Source organism: Sardina pilchardus, chromosome 21 (genome assembly GCF_963854185.1).
Source record: "Sardina pilchardus chromosome 21, fSarPil1.1, whole genome shotgun sequence".
Taxonomy (NCBI): Eukaryota; Metazoa; Chordata; class Actinopteri; order Clupeiformes; family Clupeidae; genus Sardina; species Sardina pilchardus.
In genome coordinates this window covers 7503650-7509084 of record NC_085014.1, presented here as the reverse complement: position 1 = coordinate 7509084, position 5435 = coordinate 7503650, and positions in this window count along the sequence as shown.

The following is a 5435-nucleotide window of genomic DNA, read 5'->3' as shown; positions in this document are numbered from 1 at the left end:
TTCTCTCTCTCCACCTCTCTTTCTCTCCCTCGCCTCTGTTGTATCTTTCCCTCTATCAGTGCCGATGTTCCATGCACACACCCTTCCCGTTGTCGCGTATACTACTGCTGTTCACGGTCTCCCTCGCCTCGCGCACCGTCTCCCCCTCCTCAGGAGCACGACTCTGGAACAAAAGGCACGGGCTGTGTGAGGTGCATAGATGGAGTTGGGATATTGCTAGGATTCCCTGGCCATGATAGGATTTTTTGTTTTGTTTTGTTATTTTTTTATTTGCGATAAACAATTATGCTTGATGACACTGGAATTGAATAACATTCTCCGAAACAAACAATGAATGGCAATGTGCCCAGTAATTGGAATAAATGGTATTAGACGTAACAAATAAAAATCACACTAAAGGCTAATGCGATTAACATTAATAGTTTTATTTTTAATTGTTTTTTTTAAATCAGATTGTGCAGAGGGTTCCTATAGTTCATCATATGATACACTAGCCCATACGCATTTTGTTCATAGGCCAAGAAGAATAGCCTATAAGTTACATAATGTGGCGTGGCCTCACTAGCAGGTATTGTTGTCTTATATCGCTTGTCCTGTCCATGGGCTATTGCTATTATTACAACATACTGGAACCCGTGCAGCATCCGATACAGTGTGTGACCTAACGTGATCTAGAGACGCGGGGGACAAAACTGAGGATGGAGCGCCCTCCTGCGGTAGGCCTATAGGAATTGACTGCGTAGCGCATTCTCACTATGTTTTTGGTTTTGGAGCCGAGTGTTTAGCCTGCCACTCAGGGCCGGAGAAACTTATTTCGGAGGACCCTAATCCACCCTCCTCCGCCTTTGTTTTTTCCCTGGTTGATCACTGGCCTTCAACAGCAAGGTGGAAAGAGCTGTCCACCGTTTCAAAGTCAATGTGTGCATCATCTACCACACTTACCACTCTTCTCCTCCTCTACCACTTCTCTTCCATACTTCTACTAGTACTTAGCATGTTGCTAATGTCTAGTAACACTGTAGGCTACTACTAGCATTAACACAAGTATTGATAGGTGCAGTAGTAATTCCTAGCTATATTCTCCTGTAGATTAGATTAGATTAGATTAGATTGCCAAGGCTAAATGTAAAAAAGTGGCAAGGCTAAATGTAAAAAATGCTTAAATGTTAATAGCTTAAATTGTATTCTGTTGCTGTAACATGTCTCTATGTGTGTGTATGAAAATATTTTAGCATTAAAAAAATATAAAAATGTATACTTTATTGATACTGTGAGGGAAATTCGGTCTCTGCATTTATCTCAATTTGTGAACACACACAGCACAGTGAGGTGAAGCACACACTAACCCAGAGCAGTGAGCTGCCTGCCCAACAGCGGCGCTCGGGGAGCAGTGAGGGGTGAGGTGCCTTGCTCAAGGGAACTTTAGCTGTGGACTGGTCGGGAATTGAACTAGCAACCTTCCGGTTACAAGCTCAAAGCCCTAACCAGTAGGCCACGGCTGCAATGGGCAGGTCATACAAAAAAAGAGCAGCAAGCTACAGTAAGACAACCAACAAACAGCTTGGCATAATATAATGCCCTCTGCTCTATCCTTGCCCCAAGAACCGACTTATTGGGGAATATCAAATGACACAGTGTGATGTGATGCACCAGCCCATGCCGTAGTAGTACACCAACACTGCACAGGTGTACTAAGGTCTCATACTGCACGAGGTGAAGTAAGGTCTTATACTGCACCAGGTGTACTAATGTCTCATTTTGCACCAGGTGTACTAAGGTCTCATAATGCATCAGGTGTAATAAGGGTAACACTTTAGTTTGGGGTGTCGCTGTTACAGTGTACCTACCTAATTATGTACGGTGGTACAACCTGTGTAACAACATGTACTATCATTGTACTTGCATTATGTATTTGTGGGTACCTACATATAGTTGTTACATTGTAATACTGAGTGCTTTTACAAAACTTTGCCAATTTGCCATTTTTCATCAGAGGCAATAATGTAATTTATAATTATAATGTAATGTAGGTGTAAGGAGGCGTTCTGCACCAGGTGTAATAAGGAGGCATTCTACACCAGGTGTAATAAGGTCTCATTCTGCACAGGTGTAGTAAGGAGGCATTCTGCACCAGGTATAATAAGGAGGCATTCTGCACCAGGTGTAATAAGGTGCCCAGGTGCCTCTCACAGTCTGAGGCCCGGGGACTGTCCCCACTAGTGCTTAATCCAGCCTTTCTACTACCATGCTGTCTGCCTCATCCTTTGAGGGGAATCCATGCTGTCTTGTCTCATACTTTAGAGGAATCCATGCTGTCTTGCCTCAGACTTTGAGTGAGGAACTCATTGTCTTTACCAGTACGTCTTTGCCTTTAAGTATACATTTGATCAGTACCAGTGGGCAGTGGCCCACACCTGAAGCACAGCCTGGGCTACATCACTGAGCCGTCTGAAACACAGCCTAGACTACATCACTGAGCCGTCTGAAGCACAGCCTAGACTACATCACTGAGCCGTCTGAAACACAGCCTAGACTACATCACTGAGCCTAGACTACATCACTGAGCCGTCTGAAACACAGCCTAGACTACATCACTGAGCCTAGACTACATCACTGAGCCGTCTGAAACACAGCCTAGACTACATCACTGAGCCGTCTGAAACACAGCCTAGACTACAGTACATCATTGAGCCGCACCTGAAACACAGCCTAGCCTACATCACTGAGCCTAGACTACATGACTGAGCCGTCTTAAACACAGCCTAGACTACATCACTGAGCCGTCTGAAACACAGCCTAGACTACATCACTGAGCCGTCTGAAAGAAATGCAATACTCCACATAGACAACACACAATAGAGCCTCCTCACCTTCTACACTTCTCACTCCTGTAGGGAGACTTTATTTATCAAACTTGTGTGTGTGTGTGTGTGTGTGTGTGTGTGGGAGAGAGAGAGAGAGAGAGAGAGAGAGAGAGAGAGAGAGAGAGAGAGAGAGAGAGAGAGAGAGAGAGAGAGAGAGAGAGAGAGAGTAATGACTAAGTATGGAATCAGCGACCACAAACTCCAAATTGAAATAGGTAGACATAAACAAACATGGATACCTAGAGATATGAGAAGTTGTGGTTCCTGCATAAATGAAATGGAAAAACGAAGAACATTTCCTGCTTCACTGTTCAAGATATACATCCATTAGGGATATTTATTTTGCTGAACTCAAAAAACATGTAAATGATTTAGAAAATCTAACTCCCCAGTGCAAATTATACATATTACTAAGAGAGGACAAAAATCACACAAATATAGCTGCAGACTATATAATGGCCTGCCACAAAACAAGAGAGACATCATAACTTTATTAGGTGTTTATCCATATTGTCACTCTATTTATTATTTTAGGTACATACATTTAGATAGGGTTTTAATATTCTGTTTAAACTAGGGCGATCTTAGATTACTAATATACAGGTCATACGTTTCATTTACATGGTGGGCAAATTAATTGTACGTTTTCTTTTTTGTTTAGATACAGTATATACTTCAGTTTCCTTTTAATCTAGATTAATGGAATTCCACATTTCCGTAAATCATAGGATACTCTACAGTTGAAAGCTTAGATACAGTACGTTTTCTTTTAATTTAGATTAAACAGATTTTTATAAGTTTCCTTTAATCCTATAATACTTTAAAGTTGAAATCTATAAGTTTTCTTTTTTACCCAAAGATAATCTAAACATACTTATGTTGACCTAGTTAACTTAATTCTGAGTAGATATATGAATTCAAGACCATATATATTTTATTTATTGTACATTTATTCCATTTTGTTTTTGATGCTTGTTTGTTACCTTCAAAGCAGATATTGCATCTGTTTGCACTGTATGATGGCTTTGGCAACACTACTCTTCTAAGTCATGCCAATAAAGCTCATTTAAATTTGAATTTGAGAGAGAGAGAGAGAGAGAGAGAGAGAGAGAGAGAGAGAGAGAGAGAGAGAGAGAGAGCTTCCCCACATCCCCTGAGCTCTTGGTGTGGATGCGGCTGTGTATGTGTGTGTGTGTGAGCTTCAACACCCCCCTGAGCTCTGGCAGCAGGTGTGTGTGTGTGTGTGTGTGTGTGATGTTACTTATGAGGCATGTCATTCTGTGGAAAAGCACACACAGGAGCTGTGTGTTCACACGTCTACAATCAACATCACTCATGCTCATCATCATCATCATCATCATCATCTCTTTATTAAGACGGTTATTTACATCAAGGAAGTTCGTACAGGCTGCTGAGGTGTGTGTGTGTGTGTGTGTGTGTGTGTGAATTGTGTTGAAAGAAACAGTATTGCAATGACGACACATTTATCACTCGACGTCTTCTCTGAAATCATGGCGAACTGACTCCTGACGCTACGCTAACATGAACAGACTGTACACACTAGGTAAGCTCTCCAAACGGCAGCCATCTTCTTTTCTCCTCAGTGACATTCTTCCACATGAATATGAATCATTCACCATAATATTACTATTATAATTTGCTTTTTTCCTTTGTGTGTCAACATTTTACCCTCCATTTGTTTGTTTTTTTTGTTACAAAGTCATCGTCACAAAGACACTGTACAAATATTATTCCAAAGGAAAAAGAAAAAAAAAAGTACCTGGATATAAAAGGTGAGTTATATAGTCCTGTTACTGAGGTGTGAAGCTGTCAAACACAGGTAAGGACCTGCCACATTCAGTGTGAGAGAGAGAGGTCAAAGACTACCATAGACACTGCAGCATGGGGAGGCCAGCTCTGTGGCTCCTCAATGCACAAACCTCTCTCTTTCTTCAAACAAGAAAAAACAAAATCAAATAAGAAACAACTTTACTGTTACATCCATGCTGGCACAACACTGAGTTCATCTGTATGTAACACACTGAGCTTAAACTGGAACTGCTAGGTAGAGCCTACACACAGACAGACAGATACACACACATACACACACACACACACACTGATAGACCGATAGACTCTATATCACACACACACACACACACTCACACACACACACACACACACACACACACACACACACACACACACACACACACACACACACACACACACACACACACACACACATACACACAGGCCAGATTCAGACACTGAGGTGTTCCTGTGTGAAAGTTGCTAACATATTGCAGAAATACAATAAGACTGGGTTGGCACTCGGTACCATGGCAACAGACACTGTCCGAGGAGGGGGCACGCGTGGGTCACAGTGGGTGATCCCGCACGAGCCCAAAACATTCCTGAGAGTTCCCGCGACATTCCCGAAAGCACAGCACTGCCTGCTGCTGGAAAGACCAATCACAGATCCAGAGCATAGTCGTGACATCACTAGGTCAGGTGACTTACTGCACAGCACCATGGCCAGAGGGGTGGCATGCACACGCATGCACGCAT